Source organism: Leopardus geoffroyi, chromosome C3 (genome assembly GCF_018350155.1).
Source record: "Leopardus geoffroyi isolate Oge1 chromosome C3, O.geoffroyi_Oge1_pat1.0, whole genome shotgun sequence".
In the NCBI taxonomy this organism is placed as follows: domain Eukaryota; kingdom Metazoa; phylum Chordata; class Mammalia; order Carnivora; family Felidae; genus Leopardus; species Leopardus geoffroyi.
Window position 1 is genome coordinate 10,046,124 of NC_059338.1, and position 18,847 is coordinate 10,064,970.

An 18,847-nucleotide genomic window follows, 5' to 3' on the forward strand; every position below is an offset into this window, starting at 1 on the left:
TGAGAGAGAGAGAGAGTGAGTAGGATAGGGGCAGAGAGAGAGAGAGAGAGAGAGAGAGAATTCCAAGAAGGCTCCGTGCCCGGCACAGAGCCTAACATGGGGCTCCATCTGGCAACTACAAGATCGCAACCTGAGCCAATATCAAGAGTTGGACGCTCAACTGACTGAGCCATCCAGGTACCCCCCAAGACTAAGTTCTAATCAGCCTTTGTCACTCAAAGGTCTTCCCAGTTTTATATTGTATTGATTGGATTCAGAGGCCGTTGCCTCTTCCAATCCTGTAAGCACCCAATTTTTAAATTCATTTTTATTCCTCTTATTCTTGCTTGCTAACTGGCCAGTTCTCTTCTGTGCTTATTTCTTTCTTAGAGTACTGAGCCACCCGAGAGCAGTCAACACACACTCCTGTTTCTGCGCCGCTCAATTCCAAAGTGTGGATTCTCCCCACAACACCAAGAGACCCTCTGACACCAGTGGGGTGTCCTACAATTAAACACAATTCCGATCCTATCTACGTAGATAACATGAGATTCCCACGGGCTCAGTCCCACAAGGCTGCCCCCACTTCAGCTGCCAAATGACAGGTCCCTGTTGTCACCTGTGCTTCTGACTGCCTATACATCAGAGGTTCCCAAGACCCTCTCCTTGGGTTTGACTGATTTGCTAGAGTGGCTCCCAGAACTTAGAAAGCAGCTCCAACGGCCAGATGAAGAGATATATAGAGCGAATTTCTGAACAAAGGAGCGGCTGTCCCTGTGGCGTTTGGGGGCCTGTCATGGTGGTACGTGGAAGGGCTCTGCTTCACAACCTGGAAGCATCCGACCACCGTCCTCTAGATTTTTATGGAGGCTTTGTTACAAAGGCATGATTGATGAAATCATTGGCCGTCGCTGAATGATTCAACCTCCAGACCCTCTCTGGAACTCAGGGGGTGGAAATGAGAGTCCCAAGCTTCTATTCCAGTCAGTTCCCCTGGCAACGAGCCCCATCCTTAAGCACAGGCTATGTTGCCTCATTAACATAACAAAAGATACCTTTATTGCTCTCCTCTCCGAAAATTCCAAGGAGTTGAGGAGCTCTGTGCAGCGGGGATGAAAACCAAATCTGTATTTCTTATAAAAAAATATCACAATTCCTACCATTGTTTTTCAACTTCTTTCTCTGTTGCAGGGAGTATGGCCAGAGTTACACAAGATGAGTCTGCAAACAAAATGCAGTTAGGCGAAGGTCGTCAGACGTGAGTCAGAATGAGGCCCCGACTCCAGAATGAAGCTTCTTTTTATTAGGATAACTGCTGAAGACTACATGCATAAAGTCAGCTAAGCAAGTGTGTTAATCAATCTAATGGTTTAGCTTTTCAAGGTTGAATTTCAAGCTAATTGGTTTCTAGAACACTAGGAAGGGTCAGGTGTGAAGGATGCTCTGGCCCTGGACAATGTTAAGCGCTCTAGGTGTTCCTTACAAGCTGCAGCCTCGTTCAGCTGTGTAAACATGTCCCAAGGCCTTGCACCTTCTCCAGCTCTTCTCTTTTGAAGTCTCTTCCTTCGATGCTTCTCTTCTGCATCTCCCACATTTCTCTAGAGTCTAAAGCAAGAGACAGCAAACTTCCTGTAAAGGTTGAGGTAGTAAATACCTTTGCAGGCCATACAGTCCTGCCACAATGTGCAAAGTTAGGGAGATGATTCATTTTCAAAAGTACCGAATAAAAGCTGTGCTGTCTGGTTAAGAGTAAGGTTACAACCTATTGGAAATATGTACAAACCCCCCCACAGTGGAGTCCCAAACCTTTAGACACTTCACTTCCTGGTTCTTCTTCCCCTTTCCATTTCGCGGGTATATTTTCTCAGGCTTTGCAATGAGCATGCGCCAAAGAACAAAGAGAAGAGGGACCAAAAGTCTCTGAGTCACACCAGGGATGTACATTTGTTCCAATCAGACTACTTTTTGCCTTACATGGACATAGGGGATTTCCGGGTCAGGCTGTAACCTCTGTAGTACTCAGCCAATGAGGAACCAGGGGAGGGGCTTGCCTCTGTAGTACTCAGCCAATGAGGAACCAGGGGAGGGACTTATATGCTAGGAGATAAACTGTCTGCTGTAACTGTCCCAAGTGCGTCTGTCTGTCAGACAACTGCCCTTGCAAGAATGTTGATGAAAGCCTCACTTCATTGTGCTCCGAGTCTCCGCGTCCCTCCTTGATTGGGTCGGTGGGCTTACTCCTCACACATAACTACTCAGCTCCACGGCTATAGCTCGAAAGCAGCCATTGACAGTAATTAAATGAATGAGTATTGATGTGGGAAACAAAAGCAGAAAGAAATGTAGATAAAATTAAATTTCCTTATAACCTGCAGCTCATCGATCGAAAAATATTCCTCCAGGAACTCCTAACCGTCTTAATGTTAATGCTTTTCTAGAGGGAAAAACAAATTTAGCTTGACACTAGCTAGGCCTCCAGGATCCTGTGAGTCTTCTTTAGCATATGAAAATCCTTTTGGAAACTTCCCCTTGACTTTACCTCCCCCCAATTCCCAAGTATAAAATCAGTCACTCTTCACAATCTTGGGGCAACTCTACCCATAGGTCCTGTCCCTGTGCTTTAATAAAACCACCTTTTTGCATCAAAGACATCTCAAGAATTTTTTCTTGCCTGTTGGCTCCGAATCCCAACACTTCAAACCTTATCAAGTATGGCTATGGTTCAAAAAACTGTATTTATGGGCACTGAAATTTGAATCGCATACAATTTGCACATATCATGAAATGACATTTTTCTTTTGACTTTTTCAATCATATGAAAATGTAAAAACTATTCTTGACTTGCAGGCTGTATAAAAACAGAGTGGACCCAACTCTAGCCTGTGGGTCATAGTTTGCAGACCTTTCTTTAGAGTAGAAGTTAGGTCATCATTGGCATTCCACATTATCACAGGTTACCATTTAACCAAAAGTCTCACCTCTGTCTAACTTGGACCATTAACACTTTTCTAGGTTTTTGGCATGGCAGCCTCACACTTCAAGGTATCAGTTTATCACTCAAGATGGCAGATTTTGCTGCCATTCAAACAGCCCAAGTCAGCCCCACACCTGACTTCCAAGAAGAAAATTGCAATCCTATCACCATTGATACAACAGTTTCCCAGGAAGTCCAAGAACTGGTACATGTTTGAACAGCCCTGATCACCTGGACACAGGGGTAAGTTACAGAATACTTCTGAAAACTTCCACCGATAAAACCAAAAAACAATATACACAACTTTCTAAATGCCAGAGAAGAGACAAGCAGAGACAGCATTGTCCACATAGTAAGGAAAAACATGGAAATATTAAAAAATGGAAGCCATAAACACAATGATGGAAATAAAGTCCAACTTTATCACTTGAAAATAAATGTAAATGGGTTAAACTCTCAAGCTGGTTGAATAAGACAAGGTCTAACTGCCAAAGATAAAACAAATGACACAAAAGGTTAGACCAAGGGACAAAATACTATGTCCTACAGACCAAGTCCAGCCCAGTCCACTCTCTACTTTTATAAATAAAGTTTTATTGTAACACAGCCATGCCCATCTGTTTACATACCTCCCATGGCTGTTTTCTGTAGAGTAGTCGCAACAGAGACCATTTGGCCCACAAAGCCTAAAATATTTATCTGCCTCTTTGCAAAAAAAAAAAAAAAAGTTTACTGACCCCTATATTAGGCAATGAAGGATAGACTAAGATATGGAATACAAATAAAAATACATCATTTATTCTAATATTATTAATAAAGTGAAATGAAATGTCAGCCTTCACCAAGTATACAGAAAATCTCTGAGTGTTAATGAAGAGGAAAAAGAGCTCAGAGTAGAACAACTCACATTTTTTTTTCTATTTCTTTTTAAGCTACATAATAATCTCCTAAAATAGAGACTTATTTAATTTCCAACATCATAATTCTTCCTTTGTAATCAATGAAGTTTAAATAATAGTGTTTCTTTCTATTTAAACCAATTCTTCAATATCTAATTTACATCCTTACTCAAAGGGTTTGAGTAAACCCACAACAAAAGACTGTGGGCACAGTGTTTGATAATGCTGAAATGAATTTTGGTGAAACAAATGAAAACTTTTAGAAAATTATGTACAATCTGCATCTACAACACACATAAGACTTTAACAACTTCATTAAACCAAATTGCTTTACATAAAATGTTTTTTTTTTTTTTTTTAATTTTTTTTTTTTAACGTTTTATTTTTATTTTTGAGACAGAGAGAGACAGAGCATGAACGGGGGAGGGGCAGAGAGAGAGGGAGACACAGAATCGGAAGCAGGCTCCAGGCTCTGAGCCAACAGCCCAGAGCCTGACGCGGGGCTCGAACTCACTGACCGCGAGATTGTGACCTGAGCTGAAGTCGGACGCTTAACCGACTGAGCCACCCAGGCGCCCCTAAAATGTTTTTTTAATTAGGTAAATGCAATATTTCTCTACCTTTACACTTTTCCTATACTGGGTTAAGCTTTTTATTTTTTTCATTTATTTATTTTTAAAGATTTTATTTTTAAGTAATCCCTACACCCAACGTGGGGCTCAAATTCACAGCCCCAAGATCAAGAGTCACATGCTCCACTGGCAGAGCTAGGTAGGCGCCCCTGGATTAAACTTTTTAAACCACAATGTGGAAACATCATTGCTCACTTATTTGGAATATATGCTCCTCTCTTTTAATGGCTTGGAGAGCTCTGTCCTAGTGTGAAGGGAATTCTCCCCTGGAGCCAAGTGAGCTTACATGCTCTTAAAGAAACCGGTTCCTTTAACACTTCTGAGTCATAAAAACAAAGAGCCCGTATATCCATTACACATATTTTAATCCATTGCTTAGTTTTGGAACATCTATGACAGACAGTGTATACATCCATGAGTTCCTCGGGTAATTAATATCACGAAATAGTGTCTATCCTGCTCCAACACTCTTGGACAATTTGTTCATTTGGAACAAGCAGGACTGTGCCACATCCCCACTCTCCCTCCTATTTATTCATCTCACAAATATTTACTGAGTGTCCACTGTATGTATTAGCCAGGGTTCTCTAGAGAAACAAAACAATGAGGAGATAGATGATAGATAGACAGATAGATAGATAGATAGATAGATAAACAGATACATATAGATAGATCTCTATCTATATATAAAGAGAGAGACAGAGACAGGCAGAGAGAGGAAGAGAGGGAGAGAAAGAAAATTATTGTAAAGAATTGGCTCACATGATTATGGAGGCTGGCAAGTCTGAAATTTGCAGGCAGACTGGAGACCCAAGAAAGAGATAATGTTGTAGTCTTGAAGCTAAAGCCTATCTACAGGCAGAATTCATTCCTTGGGAGAGCTCAGTCTTTTCTCTTAAGGCCTTCAACTGGTTGGATGAGGTCCACTGATAGAATGAAGAACAATCTCCTTACTCAAAGTCTCCTGATTTAAATACTCATCATATCTCAAATAAAACTTTCACAGCAAGATCCAGACTGGTGTTTGACCATGGGCACCACAGCCTACCCAAACTGATGCATAAAATTAACTATCACACCCACTGTGTGCCAGGCACTGAGGACCCAGAATTGGACAAGGCTGACAGACCCATGATCTTGAGCAGCATAAAAATACAGACTCACAGAGCAAAGCTGAATTAATACAAAATATGTAGAGAACAAACATATAGGCAGCCGTGTAATGTGGAGAGAGCTGGAGGATTTGGGAGATCCAGTAAGGCAAACTTGACCTCGTGGTCACTGACGTAGGAGGAGTGTGCTGAGAGTTGGCTCTTCACCCAGTGCACACACATATGGGAAAGCACCTATGGGGAAAACGCTCAACAGAGTAGCCATTGTGTCATTTCCCCCTGTCCTGACGATGTCTCCATGTTTCTTCCACCTTTCACAGGACTCACTGAGAAAAGAGACTAAAATGCATCCCTTTGGGAAAGTGCCATTCAACTTAGCTACCAAGACTTGGCCAGCATTTCTTCTGGTGACAGGCCCAGTGAATTCCCACCATTGCCGTGGTTTGCACGTTATCTATTTTGTTTCACTGGAGTCAGATCTGTGACTTTGCATGACCTCCAGTCCCTTTTACAAAGCATACTAGCCTCCTACAACCTGAACGTGATCTTTGTAATTGCATAATCTCGTCAAGCCTTTCCCGGGTGTATCATAATCCATTTATGATCCAGAAGGAGATACAAGTGCCACGTTAACCAATAGTTGAGCAACAGTTAGAGAATTACTCAAGAGTCAAGAGTAACTTGCTACCGTGAGTTTTGAGAGAGAAAAACGGTTTGTCAGAATAATCTGATCCCGTCAAGACCCTGCAAGTCCCACAGCTGAGAGGAGGTGATTCCACTGGTTGTTAGGCTCAGCTACTTTAAACCCCAGGGCACTGCAATCTGGGGATTTTCTTTGTCTTGTGTTGTTCCTCTGTGGCCCTGTATCTTGTCTTTCCTCTAATTGTTAAGCTCCTGAGTTCTCAAATTTATTTCATAATGACTGCACCTATGGTTCCTCTAGTCCCTCATCCTGGTAACTTTCTTCTGATTTCCTAAAAGCTTCTTCTGTTTCAACTTTTCATTCACCAGGGACTGTACACAACTCTTACACACAGTAATTCAACACAAAGAACCCAAGCTCCTGCTCTCGACAAATATCTTTTAGGGACGAAACACTGATCCTTGTACGGAAAGGGAAGAAACATATATTTTGTATTGATTTTGATTTTTATTTATTTATTTATGTGTATAATGTTTATTTATTTCTGAGAGAGACAAAGACAGTGCAAGTGGGAGAGGGGCAGAGAGAGAGGGAGACACAGAATCTGAAGCAGGCTCCAGGCTCCGAGCTGTCAGCACAGAGCCTGACACGGGGCTCGAACTCACCGCGAGATCATGACCTGAGTTGAAGTCAGACGCTTAACCGACTGAGTCACCCAGGTGCCCCTTGTACTGATTTTTAAATAGAATATAGATTCTGTTCCCTAAAATAGGTTGGTAGGCAAATTCTACTTAAGTCATGAAATTATTTTACACCCTTAATTCTGAAAACCTTTTCCTACTCATATTACCATTATCTTAAAAATATTTCATTAGGGGCGCCTGGGTGGCGCAGTCGGTTAAGCGTCCGACTTCAGCCAGGTCACGATCTCGCGGTCCGTGAGTTCGAGCCCCACGTCAGGCTCTGGGCTGATGGCTCAGAGCCTGGAGCCTGTTTCCGATTCTGTGTCTCCCTCTCTCTCTGCCCCTCCCCCGTTCATGCTCTGTCTCTCTCTGTCCCAAAAATAAATAAACGTTGAAAAAAAAAAATTTTTTTTAAATAAAAAAAAAAAAAAAAAAAAAATATTTCATTAATATGATGCCTTGGCACCTTTGTAAATTTAAGTGTTGCATATTATTATCCAAGTAATAAAGCAGTGGGAAAGTCAGCAGGAGGACAATTCTTTATGAGTCCCTGAAGAGACTCACATCACACTCAAGGTGATACTGGTATAGGGCTTACAGCTGCAAGACTCAATATACAAAGGTGCTTTAAAATGTTATTAAGAGTTAAATGCAATGGATCTTGAAGGCAGTATGCTAAGTGAAACAAGTCAGACAGAGAAAGTCAAAGACCATATGATCTCACTCATGTGAGATCTCAAAACAAACAAAAAGGAAAAACAAAAAAGGAACTCATAGATCCAGAGAACAGATCGGTGGTTGTCAGATGGGTAAAGGGGATTGAAAGGTACACACTTCCAGTTACAAAATGAAATAAATAAGTCCTGGGGATGTAATGTACAGCATGGGGACTGTAGTTAACAATACTGAATTGTATATTTGAAAGTTGCAAGAGAGTAGATCTTAAAAGTTTTCATCACAAGAAAAAACATTCTGTACCTATATGAGGTGATGGACTGAATTACTGTGGTGACCATTTCACCATATATGCAAATATCAAATCATTCTTTTGAACACCTGAGACTTAAATAGTGTTGTAAGTCAATTATGCCTCGATTAAAAAAAAAGTTATGGGATGCTTGGGTGGCCCAGTTGGTTAAGCATTTGACTTTGGCTCAGGTCATGATCTCACAGCTCTTAAGTTCGAGCCCTGTGTCAGACTCTGGTCTGACAGCTCAGAGCCTGGAGCCTGCTTCAAATTCTGTCTCCCTGTCTCTCTGCCCCTGCCCCTGCCCCACTTGTGCGTCTGCGTTCTCTCTCTCTCTGTCCCTCTCAAAAATAAATGAATAAACATTTTTTTAAAAAAGTTAAATCTGAAAATCTGAGGTTGGGGCGCCTGGGTGGCTCAGTCGGTTAAGCAACTGACCCTTGATTTCAGCTCAGGTCATAATCTCACAGTCATGAAAGTAAGCTCCACACTGAGCATGGAGCCTGCTGGGGATTCTCTCTCTTCCTCTTCTGCTGCTCCTCCACCCACCCCCCCTTAAAATAAATACACATTAAAAAAAAGAAAAAAGAAAAAAACCCTAAAGTTCCAATGCTAGTTCCATCCAAGGACCTTTCTAGTGGAAGATCTCTTTGGTGGATAGTCCAGTACATTTTTCCTTGGCAAGATAAATAGCACTTATTTCTACTTCTTGTTTTGCTTTTTAATGTTTATTTATTTATTTTGAGAGAGAGAGAGGCAAAGAGAGAGGGGAAGAGAGAATTCCGAGCAGGCTCCATGCTGTCAGCAAGGAGCCTGACATGGGGATGAAACTCACAAAGATGAGATCATGACCTTAGCTGAAATCAGGAGTCATTTAACTGACTAAGCCACCCAGGCGCCCCACTTCTAAATTATTTCTAAATTAAGAAGATAGAAATTGAAAGACTGTTGGACCAGAAGCACTGGGAGCATCGGATTTTATGATTATCTCCTCCATAATGCAATTCTTCAAACACTGGCATTATAACTTCTGGGGTTTTTTTTCTTTCTTTCTCGAACTTTTATTTTGTTAATTTGTTATTGCATCCCTTTGGTACTTAGCAGATTGCTTCCCCTTATGATTGTTTAGTATATATATTTGTTTAACTCAAATTTAATACAGATATGAAATTAAGGGCAAAGAAATCAGGCACTAAGGACAATGAAATGGGAGAACAATGCAAAATCAGGCAAGACCCTTAGTAAAAACTGCCCTGGAATCAATAGATACTACATTCACCTCCCCCGGTTGTTACATTCTCATTGAACTTTTTATGCATAGTGGAATTTTCTAACTACTTACTGAAACACAGGCTACTATTTACTAAGAAGGTTCTATGTCCCAGGCACTGCACCAGAGAGATGCCCTGTACTCATAAGCATCAATAATGGGAATAACTGATGAAGATCCAGTTGCCTGGAAAGGGAATGAAATAGTACAACTTTTTTTTCTTTATTTATGATAGTAAAACTGAAAAAAAAAATCTAAAATGTGCAACAATAAATTATATAGTGGAAATGTCTGCAGCCATTAAAATTCATTAATTCATTTAACAAATTTTTCCTGAGAGCCTCCATGCACATGGAAATGTGTTCATAAAATTGTTAGGCTCTAAAGAAGTTTATATCCTGTAAATGGTATATGTAAATTTAGATATATACATATATTCTTATTTTTAGTAGATTTATGCAGGAATAAGAGTAAAGTGTCATGATATTGACATTGTTTTCAAAAGATACAGCCAAAAGTACGTGTATGTATGTGTGTAAGAGAAAGAAAATGAAAGGGACGAAACATGAATAACTAATGAAACTAGGTAAAAGGTATAAAGGTGTTTATTACACTAGTTCAGTTCTTTTGTAAGTTTGAGAATCAAAAAAAATTTAGGGAAAAACATATTCTCTACAATGATTTATCTACGTGCCACAGCTGGGCCACCGATTTGGGTTTAACTTTTATTAATCAAACCAAAAAGGGAAATGCAGATAAGCAAACCATAGGGCTTATGAAATAAAAACAGACCAACTGGTAAGGAGAACAAAAATTATACTCAGTATTAAGACGAGGCAGGAGTTTTTCTGGGGGTTCCTATCAATGAGGACGCTGTGTTATAATAACAATATCCTTCGTGGCGTCTTTAGCCTCATTGCAACAGGATCTCAATTGATCTGGTTCCTCTTCTTTTTGCTAATGAAATTTCCTCCTGTGATGTGTTTTAGAATAATCGGCCTACTGTCTTTTGAGAAATCTTGGCTAAATACTGTTTCTCTCAACAGTAATTTTTCTTAATATTGAGAATGTTGTCTCTGAAAGTTACTCTGGAGTCGAGTAATTTTTAAGAAGGTCATTTTGATCACAATTATAGAATGGGAGTCACACTGTTTTCTGGAACTGAGAGTCCGAAATGGGGCAGCTGTCGTTAAAGTAGGTCATCTCTCCAACCTAAGATACAAGCCCAAAGAGAGCTTGAGGCCAACATTCTTCACCATACATGGTTTTGAATCTGCTCCACACAGGCAAATGATTGAGAAATTTCAACCATCTCAAATGATTGAGAAAAAGAGCTGATTGCTCTACTCCATCCAGAATAATTTTAATCCAGAAAAAAAAAAATTTATAGAAGTTTCTAAGGACCATTCATCTTTAAAATTTCCATTTAATCCTTTCAGGTAAACTCTGAAATATATTCCAATACAAATGAGCTAATTTATTATTATAGATTATAATTTATATGACAGGTAAAAGTTGAGAAACATTTACCAAAAATAAGAAATTTAGATTTAGATTAGAATAGCTAAATTTACCATTTTTTTTTCTAGCAACAACCAACTATCAGGGTCATTTGTCTATTTAGTCCCCTCAAATATCAAAATTTTGGGAAAAATATTACCTATTTTTTAAATAAGATATAAGATTAGGATGGGAGAGAAGATATGGGGAGGGTGGGGGAGAAGAGTGAAATGTTCAGTTATTCCAGATTAAAAATCCAATTTTGCATGTTTTTAAAAATCTATAGCTTTACCATGATGCAAGAGTGAGAACTCTGATCTTTTACTTAAACATACAAAGGGCCAGTTGTTTGGAACTGGACAAAGTTCATCATTTTCCTTCTTAGGTAAAATTCACTGAAAGTAGCAGCTCCAAGTGATCAGAACAATTTGTTTTTAAGTTTATTTATTTATTTTGAGACAGAGAGACCATGAGTGGGGTAGGGGCAGAGAGAGAAAGAGAGAGAGAGAGAATTCCAAGCAAGTTCCACACTGTCAGCACAGAACCCAATGCAGGACTTGAGCTCACGAACTGTCAAGTCATGTCGTGAGTCCAAATCAAGAGTCGGACGCTTAACCAACCAGGTGCCCCAGGACTATTTCACAGCTAACTGAAGTTTCATGATAATAGACATAGACATTTTTAAGAAAGTAGAGGCAGACATAACAATCTCAAGGGAAAACTTACATCTTGCTTATCTCCTGCTCTGTGAGGAAGCCTCCATTTCGGAAACACCTCCATATCTGGGAGTGTCGTTCTCTGGAGCCCAGCCTTTCTTCATCAGGCAGAGTGAAGTCTCTCTCTTCTTTCGATGATTAGCGGGTCCTGCAAGTGTGAGACAACCATTTGGGTAAATGTACCTGCTCTGCAGACCTAAACTCTCCTTTGGTGGGGTCATCCCATTACAAAGCCCAGATACAGCTGCCCATCGGAGCCCCATTCTACCATCAACTTTATTAGCAATACAATTGTGTTTCAGTTACTTATACCTGACTCTTGTGTCTTGATCTTGAATTATTTCTGAGTTCAGTAGAGATATAAGGGCTGTGAGCAATTATCACTGCAAAACAAAAGCACAATTGTGAGAAATTTTGGAAGTGGAAGGACAGGAATGGAATGAAAGGCTGTAAACACATGTGAAATCAGGACAACTGTTAGGAGGTAGAAGAAATGAGAATCTATTGGTGAGAAAAAAAAAATCCCAAATAAAAAAGTATAAGAATATTAAGTGAGATCCTACAACCTCTCCCTGGCTTCTACCCCCTCATCCACAGCACCTTGAAAGTCTCAGGAAGAATGAACAAAAATGGCAGACTCTTCACTATGAAATGGGAATCGAGAGAATCTTGATGTGGGTACATCAAATCCTAATTTTATTTCTCTAGGAATTCTACCAGTATCCCATCCTTGGTAACAGGAGAGATACAGTTTACCAACTAAATTCCATGTAAGATCTCAATGGCCCTTAAGGACCCCTAGGTGAAAAAAGTCAGATTCTGGTCATTCTTCCTAAACATTCCATTTATTAAGCCCAGGGGTCCATGAAACTATGTCTATCCTGTTTGCTAGAATGTTTCCACTAGAATTCTGTAAGTCCAAGACAAGACCACAAGATTTATATCACTGAGTCTCAACCTCGTCGAGACAGTGGCACCCACAATCTCAAAATAATGGCAGGATGTGAAGATGAGACAGAATTTCATGATCAGTTCCTCAGGAAGCATGACAAGGCTATTTGCACCATGCTAGGCCACAGTACAAATATCTTACCAGTTAGGACCCTAACCGGTAAGCCCATTTAGGGACAAGACTGTCACCTGTATCCTAGTGTCCTAAGAATAGCTGTGGCTATGGCTGTTCTTTGTCTCTTTCTTCCAACCTAAGTACATTTATTTTCACACTACTATTTCCAACAGAGCCCCCTTTTGCTTCTTCTTTAACTTTCTAGTAAAAGCTCTTCCACTTTTCCTTTCCATTCACTTCTGCTTATTTTAGTCTGCGCAAAAATTCCAGAGTTAGATTGATTCCTTATCCCACCAACCAGCCCATACACACAGTCGGCTAACTCATGACTTAGGAAATGGGTCAGGAATCACTTCAGAATAGCAGAACTTTTTTTTTTTTTTTGGGGGGGGGCAGGGTTGACTTTGGTATAGTTAACTTCATACAGGAAAATTCAGCAAAGACAGCAGCCTAAGCCCTAGTCATTTCCATCTTGCGTATATAATACTATATATTACACTTATATAAGCATATTCAACATACATTCATTTATCAATGAGTATTTTTCAGAAGTCACACTTCTACAAATCTGTGATTAGAAGTTCACATCATTCTAAACAGCTTTTCTGAACTTCGTATAGAACAGATAAATAAAACTGCCAAATATTTTAAAAACTCAAACTTTACAACGGCTGTCCAAGATTTGCCTCTTTCTCAATAAATATTAATGAAGTTCATTTACCTATCAAAATGTGTCTTCATAGGCTCAAGGTGATTTCAGTTTAAAGCAACATTATAACTTTGTTAAAAGGTAAAAAGTCATGAGGCGCTTGGGTGGCTCAGTTGGTCAAGCGGCTGACTCTGGATTTCAGCTCAGGTCATGATTTCACGCTTCGTGAGTTCTAGCCGCTGGTTGGGCTCTCCGCTCTCTGCTCATGTTCTCTTTCTCTCTTAAAATAAATAAATAAACTTAAAAAAAAAAAAAAAGGTAAAGTCAGAAGGATGTGATGGTATAACACATTGAGTACGTCTGAGGAGATTTTTTATTGAACTGGTTAATTGTCTCAACATTTTACACAGTCACTTGACAGGTTCTCTAGTTCACCAGTGACTACCCCTACTCAAGCAGTAGCAGAATCTAAGTATATCTAAAATGGTTCATCTATTTAAGAGTCTCTCTTGGAAACTTCTGGAGATTGGGGCATTCCTCTATTTTCACGTTAGTGCACATTCGCCACAACTCTCTGGAAGTTCCGTGTTGTTTATTTCTACACCAGAAGTAGTTTAGTTTAGTGATGAAATTAGGAAGTGGGGTTCGTGAGCAGACAACTAACAAAGAATTCTTGAGACGTTTTTGGTGCAAAAAGGTGACTTTTTTATAGCACAGGGACAGGACCTGTGGGCAGAAAGAGCTGCACTAGAGTTGTGAGGAGTGACTGATTATATACTTTTTAACTAGTAGGGGTTAGGGATAGAGTAAGTCTCTTAGGAATTTGGAAGCAAGGCTTTCAGGACCTTGAGGGGCTAGCTGCTGTTAAGATAAGGTTACTTTTGGGGCGCCTGGGTGACTCAGTCAGTGAAGTGTCCGGCTCTTGATTTCTGCTCAGGTCATGATCTCATGCTTTCGTGAGTTTGGTGAGTTCGATCCTGGAATTGGGTTTCGTGCTGACAGGGCGGAGTCTGCTGGAGATTCTCTGTCTCCCTCTCTCTCTGCCCCTCCCCGACTTGTGCTTTCTCTCTCTCTCTCTCTCTCTCTCTCAAAAATAAATTGAAAAAAAAAATTGAAAAAAAAGACAAAGTTACCTTTAGTTTTTAATCAAACAAAAACATTAAGGCAGTAAGGCAGCCATGAGTTCCTTGAAGAAGGTCACACTCTAGAGGTTTCAGTTGTCTGTCAGTGGGCTGCAAGCTGTAAGGAGATTTAATTTTTTTTTTTCAACGTTTATTTATTTTTGGGACAGAGAGAGACAGAGTATGAACGGGGGAGGGGCAGAGAGAGAGGGAGACACAGAATCGGAAACAGGCTCCAGGCTCTGAGCCGTCAGCCCAGAGCCTGACACGGGGCTCGAACTCACGGACCGCGAGATCGTGACCTGGCTGAAGTCGGACGCTTAACCGACTGCGCCACCCAGGCGCCCCTGTTAAGGAGATTTAATCGAAGCTACCTTTCTCTAGTCTTTGTTTCCCTCATCATTTGGTTTCTAAGAAGTTGTGTTCTGGCACCAAAGAGCTTGAGTTCAAATCCCACCCCCGCCGTTTTTCAGCTCTGTGGCCTTAGCCACGTTTATCTACAATCACTATGTTCAGTTTCCTCATCTGTACAGTGAAGGTGATAATATCTCCGTTTAAATAAGTTAATACATTGAAGATGTTTGAAATGGTACCTGCCATATCATGAGCAATCAAAAGAGTAGCTATGTTACTGTTTGAAATCATTTCAACCGTACTTATGTGTACATGACCCATTTATGATCCCGAATAAATATTCCTTTTTTTAAGGTTTATGTGTTTTGAGAGAGAGAGAGAGAGAGCAGGAGAGGGGCAGAGGGAGAGAGTGGGAGAGAGAGAATCCCAAGCAGGCTCCTCACTGTCAGCGCAGAGCCCAATGCGGGGCTCAAACCCACAAACCGTGAGATCATGACCTGAGCCAAAATCGAGAGTCGGTGGCTTAACCAATTGAGCCACCCAGGCGCCCCTGATTCAATATTCTTTAGTGTCAAAAAATTTCATATGAAACCAAGTGTTTGCTCTCAAGCTCTTCGGGAACATCCGAAAGCTAATCTGAAACTGCCCCCTGGTTACAGGGGGCAGGGAGAGACCCAAGAAACAGGCAGCCACACCAGGTTGCAGGTGGCAGTTTTAATAAGCAAGGGAATTGATGTGTGAGGCTAATCCTGGATGACCTCCCCACATCCACCTGCTGAATCTTAAAAGCTCATATAGAGGCGTTAACTGGGTTTCGTTACGTATGCCAGCCTGATGCTCTCAACACCACATTGCCAACTCAAGGCTGTGTCCTTGGAGCAGCCTCTGGGAGCAGCCAAGGCAAGCAGAACCCACATCTCAAGGATGGGGAGGAGGTGAGGAGCCTCCGAGTGCCCGGGGTCAGCTCACGGGTCAGCTGGTCATCACAACCTCTCAATGACCTCTCCAACACAAAGGTAGACACCTTCAAAGTCAGCAAGTTCATTTGTGTTTCCGGTGAACATGATGTCAGAGTTCACTGAGAATGTCTACATTATTTCTTTTTCAAAGATAGAGTTGTACCATACATACTGTCTTGTGACGTACCTGTAAATTATTTCCGCAAGCCACCAATATTGGGCGTTTCTGCTGTTCCAAGTAATCCCCTATTATTGTTCTGACATGGGCTCACCTCTTTCTCTTTGGGAGGTGTGAGCTCTGCTCAGAGCAAAAGCCCAGGGCTGGTCGATTTGCTCAGCTTCCAGTTAATTACCCAATTTGGGGTCCCCACTCATTGATTTCAGTTCTACTTTGTTACCTTTTGTCCTACTTCCAAGGTCTGATTCTTTGATCAGCCGAACCTGTAAAGTACACGGAAAACTACAAGTCCAATACTTCTTCCTACTTTTGCCCCACTCGCAGAGACTTCTCTGTAGATGCTACACTTCTCAGGAGACCTCCTGGCTCCAGACACTCCCCAACTCCCCACCCCCACCCCCACTAGTCCAAGTGCTCTATTTTCCGAGAATTGCTGTTTATGAATTTGTTAGAAAAAGAAGGCTGGGAGACTACCTTTGCTACCTCAAAGAGTTGTGGCTGGTGATCAGCTTGCAGCTCTCCGAGTCAGAACGGCTAATGGGGAGGAGCGATTGCATGAGAAGGAGCCAAATGTCATTTTAAAAAATGCCACCGGTGAAGGGGGTCAAAGTCTTGGGGATGTAACGTACAACACGGTGACTACAGTTAATAAGACGGTTGTAGGGGCGCCTGGGTGGCTCAGTGGGTTAAGCGTCCAACTCTTGATCTTGGCTTCGGTCATGATCTCTTGGTTCATGGGTTCGAGGCCTGCGTCGGGCTCTGTGTTGACAGCCCGGAGCTTGCCTGGGATTCTCTATTTCTCTGCCCCTCCCCTACTTGCTCTCTCTCTCTCTCTCTCTCTCTCGAAAGGGCGGGCCTACGCCAGCAGACTCCATCTTGTTCTGTGTTCTCCACCTTGAGTGACTATGTCCCCGACATGACCCCTTTTCCGGGAAAATCGCAGAAACCTCAGATCGCGCCTCCTCCCCTTGAGTAACCTCCCGCTCACCCTTTCAAACTTCCTGATCAAAACACGCCCAGCGACCTGCGTAACAGGACTCTGACCCTTCCCCAGCCAATCAGCTGAGGCCACAGCCATTACCTCACCAACTGCCCCTAGACCCCTATAAAACCTTTGTGCTTTTGAAACTCGCTCTCTCTCCCTGGGATCTCACCGCTGCGTCGGTGCAGGTAGGGGATTGAGCTCGAGCTAGCTCGAGTAAAGGCTCTTTTGCTTTTGCATCGGACTCGGCTCCCTAGTGGTCTTTGGGGATCATGAATTCTGGACATAACATTCTCTCAAAAATAAATTTAAAAAATTAAAAAAAAAAATCGTGTTGTGTATTTGAAAGTTGCTAAGAGAGTAAATCTTGGAAGTTCTCACCCCAGGAAGAAAAAGATTTGTAACTACATGCAGTGATGGATATTAACAAGGCTTATTGTGATCACTTCTCAACATATGCAAATATCAGATCATTGCGGTATACACATGAAAATAACATAATGTTGTGTGTCCATTCAACCTCAATTAGAAAAAGAAAAAAAGACACAGGCCACAGCACCACTGCTTTATATACACAACTTCCCCTAGTTTAAAGACATCGTGAAGAAAAGCTAATGCTTCTCACTCACAAATAAGAAGTATTTAAATGCAATTTTGAGAAAATAAATTCTATTGTGCCATGTGGTTGGTCATTAGTATCGCTTTTTTCTTCATAATTTCTTTCTTTTGTATAGTTTTTGATGACTTTATTCATCTAAAAAAAAGTAATGCTTTCATATTTAAATAAGTTATAGCAAAACTCCATACAGTATTTGATATATCCTAAACAGCTTTCAGCTGCTGCATGTCAGATCCTTATGGAATAAAGTTTTCGTAACATCATTCTCAACTCTTCCTTCACATTCAATTCCCAAAAATGGAAGCGGTGGGAGGCACATCATCCCACGTAGTGGCTGAAAGACTCAGCCTCCAAAGTCAAACTGACTGGGCTTCAAATCCCAGTGCTCCCTCGTATTGCCGTGTGATGTCGTCGGGCAGGTTGCCTCACCCCACCAAGTCTCCGTGTCCTTCTCTGTGACATGTGAATGCCAGTCCCTACCCCACAGAGGACTCGTGTCTATGAAATTAATAAATCGTGTGTGGCCCACGTTCACACCATGCCCTGGGCCAGACGCTATTACGATTACTGTGCTTTTTCTGCTGCATTCTATCCTACCGAGGGCAGAAATGGAAGTGAGCTCTTGATGTTTGACAAACGCCATGCACAAAGCAGAGACATCATGGCAACAGGAGGCCCCCACCCCTGCCCTCATGTAATATCCCTGAAAGTTTATCCAAGTCAAGCCTGAGAAATCCTCTGAGAAAATACTTTAAATGTCTTTAAAAGCTCCAAACTTGCACTTCTTAGAGGAGTGAACATGTAGTTTCCTGAAGCCAATCCTAATAGCTATGGTTTCCTAGCACCCTGAAGATGCCCATTAAAAATATTCATTTGGGGTCGCCTGGGTGGCTCAGTCGGTTAAGCATCCGACCTTGATCTCGACTCAGGTCATGCTTTCACAGAGAGCTCAAGCTGGGGTCCTTGCTGACACCGCCCAGCCTGCTTGGGATTCTGTCTCTCCTCTCTCTCTCTCTCTGCCCCTCCCCCACTCTCTCTCTCACTCTCTCTCAAAATAAATAACATAAACTTTTTTTTAATGTTAATTTCCATGATGTTGTTCTGTGAAAGTCAGAAAGCAAAAATTTTTCGAACTGACTAGAAATAGAAGTGTTACTCCATGTGAGGATGTGGATCGAAGCGTGCAAACACCTTTTCCATTCCGAAGGCACTTGGGCCTGGCAACAGTAGCACGTGAGTCGTGGGACCGATTATGGAATATTCTGCTGCCCTTGGTTCTCTAGACATCTTAGACACTATAGGATGAGGAGGTTACCCAAGGCATTCATTTGAACGTCCGGAGCTAGATACGGACTCCAGAATCTGTGTATTCAGGATAAACAATCTTTCAGACTCCACTAGGAAGCTGCAAACAAATACACACAGTCAGAAGTATGCAGGAGCTCCTGGGTGGCTCAGTTGCTTAAGCATCCTACTTTTGTTTTCCGCTCAGGTCACGGTCCCACGGTTCGTGAGTTCGAGCCCCTCGTCGGGCTCTGTGCTGA

The 18,847-nt window shown here is 41.6% G+C and overlaps 1 long non-coding RNA gene across 1 annotated transcript; it reads right to left on the reverse strand.

The window, feature by feature from the left end:
- Positions 1-1,156: 1,156 nt before the first annotated feature.
- On the reverse strand, positions 1,157-17,663 carry LOC123585393. The gene is made up of 4 exons (XR_006706133.1): positions 17,492-17,663; positions 11,688-11,758; positions 11,386-11,523; positions 1,157-1,584 (listed from the first exon to the last, which is right to left on the reverse strand). It is a non-coding gene; the product is annotated as an uncharacterized LOC123585393 (long non-coding RNA).
- Positions 17,664-18,847: the final 1,184 nt, after the last annotated feature.